This window comes from Belonocnema kinseyi, chromosome 6 (genome assembly GCF_010883055.1).
Source record: "Belonocnema kinseyi isolate 2016_QV_RU_SX_M_011 chromosome 6, B_treatae_v1, whole genome shotgun sequence".
NCBI lineage: Eukaryota > Metazoa > Arthropoda > Insecta > Hymenoptera > Cynipidae > Belonocnema > Belonocnema kinseyi.
The window spans coordinates 91,131,743-91,141,327 of record NC_046662.1 but is presented as its reverse complement, the minus strand read 5'-3'; the positions used below and the strand labels follow the sequence as shown (position 1 = coordinate 91,141,327).

The 9,585-nt window shown below is 29.1% G+C and overlaps 1 protein-coding gene and 1 long non-coding RNA gene across 3 annotated transcripts in view; one reads left to right on the top strand and one right to left on the bottom strand.

Moving 5' to 3' along the window:
• The window catches only part of LOC117174134 (neo-calmodulin-like), a 338,301-nt gene that overhangs the window by 194,659 nt on the left and 134,057 nt on the right, over positions 1 to 9,585 (top strand). The gene's annotated exons all lie outside the window — the stretch shown is intronic.
• LOC117174138 lies at positions 5,844 to 8,886 on the bottom strand. Its single transcript, XR_004467265.1, has 3 exons — positions 8,841 to 8,886; positions 8,176 to 8,310; positions 5,844 to 5,982 (listed from the first exon to the last, which is right to left on the bottom strand). It is a non-coding gene; the product is annotated as an uncharacterized LOC117174138 (long non-coding RNA).

Here is a 9,585-nt window from a genome sequence, read left to right as displayed (position 1 = left end):
CACATACTGTATAAACATAAGAGCTTACACTATTCCGATATATGCATTTGATATTGAGTGCTTTAAATATTCTGTGTTAACGTGATACAAGGGTGCTATGAGTATAATTATTACAGATATCATTTACAATTGATATTTCCACTTTAACATTTACCTTTGGAAATCATATAAAATAAGGTTGATAAATCTGCAAAGATTAAACAGGATTAATAAATCACGAAACTTATTCTGTAGATAATAAATCATTTAATAATGCAATAATTACTAAACCAAGAAATAAATTAAATTACTGCATAAAGGAACTAAAAAAATCCTAAAAAATTACAGCAAATACAAGCTGTATTAGCTAGTAGAAAAAGATTCTTTAAAACTTAATTTAAAAAAATCAATATTGCATATGCATTTTTCTAGATTTTTTATAAGATAAATGTGACCTAAAATAACCTAAGCATTTTAAAGAACGATTTCGTTAATACTAAGCGTTAAAACTTGTAATACAAAACAAGATTATTAAATTTTCTCATTACTTTTATCAAATCGCTTAAGTTTATCTTTTTATCAACAATTTCAAAAATTGAAGGCCTTTACCAAAAGTTATAGATATTTCCACTTCTTATTTAATTTTTCATTAAAACAGATCACCAAAATAAATGGTGTATTTAGTAATCAGTACTAAGTCCGACAAACTTGAAAAATGTTGAATGATTTTTGGGGTAGTAGTAATCTTAAAAATTACAAAAAACTTATTTTTTATAGATATTTTTTTAAACTCCCCAAAATCTTTTAAATTCTTTCAAATATTTGTAATCTGATGATATTCCTTAAGATTCCTCGACGTTATTGTAAACTCCTGAAAATTTCTTGGAATTTTTTTAAATACCCTAAACAAATTTAATCCTCCGAAATACCTTAAAATTTCTCAAAATTTTTGAAAATTTCTTGGAATATTTAAAAATAGCTTAATTTGCTCAAAATCCCTTAAAGCTATCAAAATTGTAAGAAATCTTTTAAAATATCCTAAAATCTTTAAAATTACTGAAAATATTTTTAAATTTTGAAAGTACATAGTTATATTTGAAAATCTTTTCAAATATAACTATGAGATTCATCAAAATATTTGAAAATCCTTAAAAAATCCTCTCAAATCCTTCAGAATCTTTTTAAATATCTTTCGAAAAACTTATAAAATTTTTAATCATTTTGTGGTTAGTAATCATTTATAAAATTGTGGAAAAACTTTATTTTTATGGATATATTTCTTCAAATTAATGGAACAAAATAAAAATACTCATTTATTTATAGCAATGTGAAGTCTTGAAAACGTTATTACAACTGTTTATTATAAAATCTCTAATCTCTAACTTTATATATTTTAATTTTGTATACATGGATTTCCTATAAGGTTAGTTCGATGAAAATGTTACGTGGCAATATTGATTCAATCTCCACTCCCATGCAACATATTGTAATATTTTCCTGGATTCCTTTAGCTTTAAAGGTGTTACGTAATTTATGGGTAGCCCCATTAGTGTAAAGTTGAAAAAATAGTTTTATGTCCAACTATTAATTAATTTTTGTAAATGACTATGATATGTCCATGCAAAGTACTCCCTTTTGGAATCCACAATCTTCTTCCAGCTGTCCTCCCACTCTCGGAACCACTCCTGAAAAGTCACAATTCAGAATATCTAACAACAGTTTCGTCTCATTCTGTTTTATTTATTCTACGAATAGAAATCGTGTTTCTTGCAGTGGATATTTCAATTAGGGAAACAGCAATAAATCACAAGTAACCAGCTTGCATGAAGAAGGACTGCTGTATTTCACCAGAGATTGTTGAATAAGCTGCGACGAATAGGCAGGTTTGTTGTAATGAAAAACATAGTCACCAATTCTTCTTGGTGCTCAACATTTTCAAAACAATATTTTTTTGAATCCCGAAATCGGCCTCTAATAAAACATTTGGCGGTGCTTTTGTAGTTGCAGACTTGCTAGAGCAAGGGTCATTTCTACTGAAGTACGAATTTTAAGTGGTCTCATCACTCTTTAATCTGAGTATCACTCACAGACTGATCATCATGCACTTTCTGAAGCATAACAATTGCTTCCGAACATGAATAGTCAAGCTTTTGGCAAAATTTAATGCACACGCTTGGTTCGGCGCGCTCCGTCATTCTGAAGTATAGCTGGAATATGGGATATACTATATCTGTACTTAAGTATATCTGAAGTATAGGCTGTATACTGTACAGCCTATACTTCATATCATTTGTTCTTCAAGATAGAAGATTACAGCTATACCTTTCCTATACTTTCGACACAATCTACACACTTCAGCTATACTTCGAGATATACTATAGTCATACTTTAACGGAACATCAGCTATACTTGATCTATTCTTCAGTTATACTGAATCTATACTTCTCAGATATACTTTAAAAATACTTTCCCTATGCTCCAACCATACATTGTTATACTTTAGCTATATTTACGATATATATCTACTATACTTCATTCAACCATACATGGAGTATGGGATCGCCTTATTTTCCACACTTTTACTATATTATCTTGCAGATCAGTCCCATATGATTTCCCAAATGTTTTCGTACTAACCAGGGTTAGTACGAAGTCTCAAAGAGGTCTCCCCTGAAAGGTAAATGCCATTTTTTTAAATATCACAACTAAGTACAGTAAGAACACAAGATTGGATACTTTCCGAACAGACTTCGTATTAATATACATATTTTACTGTGCTATACTATGCTATTTTTATTAAACTATACTCTGTCTCTATATGTATCTCAGAATCAGTCTATTAGCACACACACACACACACACACACACACACACACATATCGTCCTATTCTATTCAACTATTTTCCACCAATAGAGCAGTGTGTAGTGATGGTGACCCGTACTGTACTTGTGTTTACAGGCCCGCAGCGCTAGTACAAGTAGCTTTAGAAGCCTGAGTCAAGTACATATCAAGATGACATTATACACAAATAGCTAGTGAATTAGACCGAACTCTTCAGTCCGAATATTTAGAGACTTAGATAGAGTAATTGCATTTAATAGGCTTGAGAAAGTAAACAGACAAAACCATGAGTAAGTATCGCGAAACACCAATTAGATACCAATTTTATTTTGAGAAGGAATTCAAATATGGCATAATGCTGAACGTAAATTTAGTCTGTTTTCTGATAACCGACTCCACAGCCCAAATTGCTCTCCAAACACGTGAAATAGGCTGAACTTTTATGAAAATAAATCCTTGTTATTAATAAATGTAGGTATCTTAATCTTAAAATTTCATGTGAAAATTTATTGCTTTTTCGACCAAAAAGATGAATTTTTTAATAAAAGAGATGATATTTTAACGAAAGAGTTAAATTTTGAAGTTGAAAGTTTAATTTTTTTTTAATTACACTTTTAAACTATAGATTAAGAATTCTCAACAAAAGACTTCATTTTCAACCGAGGAAGATGAATTTTCATAAAAAATTGACTAATTTTAAAGAAACAAAAAAATAATAATTTTCAATTAAACAGTTGCATTCACATCCAAATATTTTAACTTTTAAGCAATAAAGACGAATTTTCAACAAAAAATTCATATTTCATGTGAGTTTCATATTTCTTATTTTTTGTTAAATATTCACATCCTGCCTGTGTAAGTAGGAATCAACATATTTTTTGTAACGTAGATCGTACATATGAACTCAGGTGCATATTTACAGTCAATAATCTAAAGTTTGTTTTTACACAATTTTCTACGTTCAAACAAGAAACTTACAATTTGCGGGTTACATCAAGTTAATATTAAAGAGCATCAATCTAAGGTTGATAAGTCAGTAAAGTAATGAAATTATCAATAACTATACCTGAACACAGAAACTCTTTTTTCTTAGCCAGGAGATCTTTTTCATGATTGGCAAATAAAATATAGAGCTAATTTGAAAAATATGTGCAAGGAAAAAAAATTCTGGCGGCGATCGATTGAATCGAAAATATATTAAACTCAAAGAAAGTATCCTCGTAGATTATGTAAAACGTTTATTTGGTTTGAGTTAAACATTTAGATCCTTAATATAAATTTTTCTCATAATCAGTAATTTGAACAAAGTTGCTAAGCTCGACATTTCATTATTTTCGACAGATTAAGTATAATTTTATCATATTTATATTATAAAAACATTTAGTTCGAATAGAAATCTATTAACTTACAGTAGTCAAATTTTCGTCTAGTATCGTGAAAATGAATTTCCCTGAAATCCGTATAATGCATTTGGAGGTCAAGTTTGTTGTTTTTCTCGCCTTTTTTAATAATTCAATATAGTTATCGCCTACAATCGAAAAACTTGTAAATTATTATTACCGCAACACAAACTCTATTTAATATTAACATTCGCGCACATTTTAAGTGGTAAAAACCGTTTAATTATCCAAACTAAATCTGAACTGTCACTGCTCCCGATTAGACTGTCGCCATTTTATTTCGCTGCTCCCATAATACACCGGTGCTCTTCCAACAATTCCTTCAGGAACCTATTCCTAATATCTCTTTTATAGCTATACTTATTAGGAGTTTGACTATACGATATCCCTGGTATATGGAAAATGGTCAAAGATATTCGTTCTCGCTTCTCCAGGTATCTTTCTAAATTCCTTCGTTCGTTTCCAGCTAAACGTTTAGCTATAATAAGGAATAATATCCCTGTCACAGCTCAATTTTTTTGACCGTGCATGAGTATTGTAATGAGATTGCATGCAGAAAGTAGCACCTCTTTGCTTTCTTTTACTAATTCTGTAAGAAATAAAAATTATTTATTGTAAAGATGGGCTTACTTATTCAAAGATGACTATTTTTTTTTGGACAGTGATAATGTTAGGATATAAATGAAAACATGATTAATTTCATGGATGAAAATAATTTTATTTCAAAGCAGCATCTGCTTGCAAATTGAAAGGCAGTGTGTCTTATTATCACCTAATTATAAGAAGAAAAAGAAGGAAAATTCATCTTGAATTTATGCTTGAGCTTGCGAGTTACTTTGAGAGCTTTTCCCTCGACCTGAGCCATTCGACAAATATCCCGTGGCGTACATTTTTCATATCATGCGCTTTCATCGCACACCTCAATACAAGAACATCTGGTTTTCTCGTAAATTTTACCCCATTGTGCTATTCGCATAGCGCAAGCTGAAGGCCTAGAGGTGATTTAAAATATAAATATATATTTTACCATCGGAAAAGGGACTATTCCAGCCTCTACACATGCGACTGTAAATTGCAAAATACATTTAATGTATTTTACTGTCACTTTAAATTTCTCCCGTTTTAGAAACGATGTATTGTTCAAAACATTACTGCGGTAGCATAAATATTTAGACATGCATAATGCGACTTAAATTATAAGTAATGGTGACTACCAAATTTGTTCATCCTTTATTTTTCATATTTTCTAAACTACCGGAAAGAATTTATTGTAAAGCTTTAAAAAATAGACATTTGAATTATGCAATTTTAGCTCTATTTATGCCTGCATAATTCATAATATTTCGTGCAGAAATTTTGATCTGGCCCCGGGCGGGGCCAGACCGGGCCGGGTCGACCCCATATCGGGATTCCTGATCGGGGCCAGACCGCGGATGAAACACACGCCCAGGTCGGGGCCAGGTCGGGACTCCCGATCAGGAAACCCGATCGGTGCCCGGTCGGTGCCCGATCGATCTAATAATAATATATTTTATGCATTTCGCGAATAAAAAGAGATTTATAAAGTATAAATATTATTAATTATTAAATATCAAAATGACCTTAAGTTAATTCTATTTAAATATAACCTCCTCTGCTTTCGATGGCTACCTCAATCTTTGAAATTTCCAATAATTGTTCCAATATGACTTAGAGCCGCTTCCTCTGTTGTTTCTGTGTTTTTATCGCTCATGGAATTATTACTGATCGCTGCTTCTGCTTCTATACAAAGTAAAATAAATAATTATAAAACTCTCAGGCTGGCCGCTGGACTGGAAAACCGGAAAATGGCTGGGAATTTGTTGAAATAGAGAAAATCCGGGAAACGACAGTAATTTTATTTTTTTACCGGAAATTTTGTAAATATTTAAAAAACAAATCCGCCTGAGTACAATTTCAAAATTTTTTAAAATAATAAATTGAATTGTTATCGATTTAAATGATGACATCATTCAGCTCACAATGCGTAATTTAAAAATCGTTTGAAGTACATAATTTTGTATACAAAATATTTGTATTTTATTATCAGTAAATATAAATAAATTATCTTTAAATTGAATATGTAATTTAGGTATTAAAAGGGAACAATAATTCACTTTACAAAACGATTCGAAACCCGCTCAAGATTCAGAATTTTCCAGATTTTAACGTGGAAAAAATTAACTGTTTCAATTAGAAATCTTAGTCATTAAATAATGCAAACGTCTGCCTAAAACTTTATAAACTATTTTTAAATTTAAAAAAAACTTCACAATAATGTATTTGTAATTAAAGGCTTTCTTTAAATTTAAAACATTGTTTCAGTTTGAAATAATCAATTTTTTATGCATTCGATTAAACATTTTTTAATTAAAGAAAAAAGAACAAATATTTCATATGTAGTAATATTTGATGGTTCATTTAAGAATAATTAATTGAAACAAAATTTTTTTAAATTGAGAATTTGAAACTGAATTGTTTAATATAGAAAGCCTTGAATCGTTAAAATTTGGAAGAGCTTTTAAACTTCGAACGTTTCAATTTTGATGGTTCTTTTTTAAAAAATATTACATTTGTAAATGAAATTGTTGAATTAAGTTGTTCAAATAGGAATTGAAAACTTATTAATTGTATCGAAAAAATTGAATTATTTTTAAACGCATTTAGATGTTTTAAAAAGATTCAACATTAATTTAAAGCTTGAAATGATTTCAAATAATTTAAAGGTTTCAAAAGAATAAAAACTTCTTGGTACGATTCGTAGGAAAATTGAAAATAATTTTATAGTTTGGAATATTATTTAAAAATAATATTTAAAAAGATTTTAAGATTTCCAAGATTGTTAAAAAAGAATGTGGAAGATATTAAGAATTTTCTGCAATTTTCTAGGGGTTTCTAAATGTTATAGGGAACTTTCTTTTCATTTTAAAAGATATTTAAAAATTCTAAATAAATTTAAAATAAGTTTAATGTTGAATAAATTTAAAACAACTTCTACATTTCTCAAGATTTTGAAATAAAATTTTGAAGCCTTACAAGAATGTTTAAAGTATTTAGGATAAAAATAATATAACTTCCAATTTAAGAAGTATTAAGTGAAAAAAATTAAATTTTTAACGTATTTAGCTTGAAATTGTTAAAAATAATATAATTTTAAAAATTTTAAAGTTCACGGATTCTTTTATTATACACCTTTGAAAATGATAAAGTGAATTTATTTAGCTTAAAATCGTTAAGAATAATATAATTTAAAAAATTTCTTAATTCATTGCTTCTTTAATTCACACCTTTAAAAATGATAACGTGAATTTATATTTTTAGAATTGAATCCGACTCTTTGAACTCATTATTTTTTTTAAATTCTAAATTTTGCAGTTTATGTGCATTTCATGTGAAGTTGTTCAAGTGAAAAGTGTTAGAGCCTTTAATTTTTTACGTTTGAATTACTGAGCAATTGAATACAACATTTTTTAATTAAAAAACTCTTACAATTCAATTTCAAAAGTTTAAAATGTAAGAGTTTAATTTTGAGTGCTTTAATTGGTAGATTATTTTTTGTTACTGCAAATGGAGAAATTTCTAGCTTTAGAGTTCGAATTTTTTAATTTTATTGATCGTGAAAAATGTTTGCGAACCTGGAAAAAACCGAGAATTTTTGTCTTGGATTAAAACCGCTACCCTTGCATAATTTTCAGTATCAGAATCAGTACCTGATTGAGGATTTTCATCGAATTTTCCTGGCGAAAATTAAGATGATTCGAAAATAAATGTTAAGTATCGGAAAATTAGATATATATTAGGGGTTTAATTGTTACAAGTATTTACGGCAGGGAAGTGGAAGAAAAGATGATGTTAATATACAAGAACCACCATAGTCAAGTGCAGGAAAGAAAGTAAGGTGACAGAATTAGAAAAATTGGATTTTTACGTACTTACATTGAGCATTCACAGGAAAAATTATACTTTTTTCATAAATATTTATGCAGTGCTCGCAACGAAAGCTTCTTACTTCACTACACATGCGTCGCACTCGGCATCTGGTTAGTTACTATTCGCGGGCAGTTTAAGATGCTAAAAAATATTATTTTTATTTTTTAGTATAAATAAAGACATTTCGACTTATAAAAATGTTCATTACATCGATATCAATGACTCTTGATAATAGTAAAAATTAATCAAATACATATTCTGTGAATTAAAATTATCCTTTAGATTGTGTACAGAATATGTATTTAATTAATTTTGTTTTTTGTTATCAAGATTCATGAATTTCTATCTAATGGCATTTTTAAAAGTAGAAATGCTTCATGTTATGAAAAGGTGTCCTTTATGTATTTTGATAATAAATTTACTATTTAAAAAAATCTGAAATGTACTTTTGATTTTATCACATATTCTATTATGATAAGTTCACTATTTTTGGAGATTACCTATTTTGACTATTATTAGTTAACATATTTTATAACAGATTTTATCATTTTAACTCTACATTAAATTAATAAAAAAATAATATAAATGAATAAAATAGTACAAAACAATATAAACAATATGATAAATACGTTGATAAAATGATTGATTTTTCACTGATAAAATGATTTTACCTAAAACTGTGTTGATATCAGCCGGAAATTCATTTTCAAGTGGATCCAAATTTTCTGCTTCGTCTCAATTCATCAATTGAACGGGTTGGATAGTATTAACTTCCGGATCACTTACATTTCCATCTATAATAATTCCATTCGTATTGATTAAAAAAATAAAATTTATTTGATGATCACTTTATGTTCTCTGCCTCCGAACACGTGGCGTACTTGCCTTAGGCATTTTCAATCATTTAGAAAATATTATAAAGGAATAATATTTCAATTTCACTGCACTATCAAAAAACAATAATCAGCACTAATTCTGTGAGCGCATAGGGATGGCGTTACGGTAGGAAATCGGTCTGGCCTGGTCTGGCCCAAATCTGAGCCACAGAATTCTACCGATCAAGGCCAGATCGGGTATCCCGGTCGGGGCCAGATCGGTATTAAGTATGAAATCGGGCGATTTTTGCACGGGATATATCTTTATATCTTTCCCTTACTATTTTTAAACTTGTTACCACTATTTACATAAATTCTTGTATCTAGATCCTTTCTACTATTTTCATGATAGCGAAATTTTAGACGTAATGATGAAAGAGTAAGCGAGCGATTGAAAGCGAGAGAGTTAGCGCGATGGCATCCTTATCCTAATCTACTTATGCTTAGTATAAGCGACTTCCGTCTCCTTTTTCTCTTATTTCTCTTCTATCTCGACTCTACGAATTTTTTCACATCCATTCTTTAACCCTTTCTCATTCTT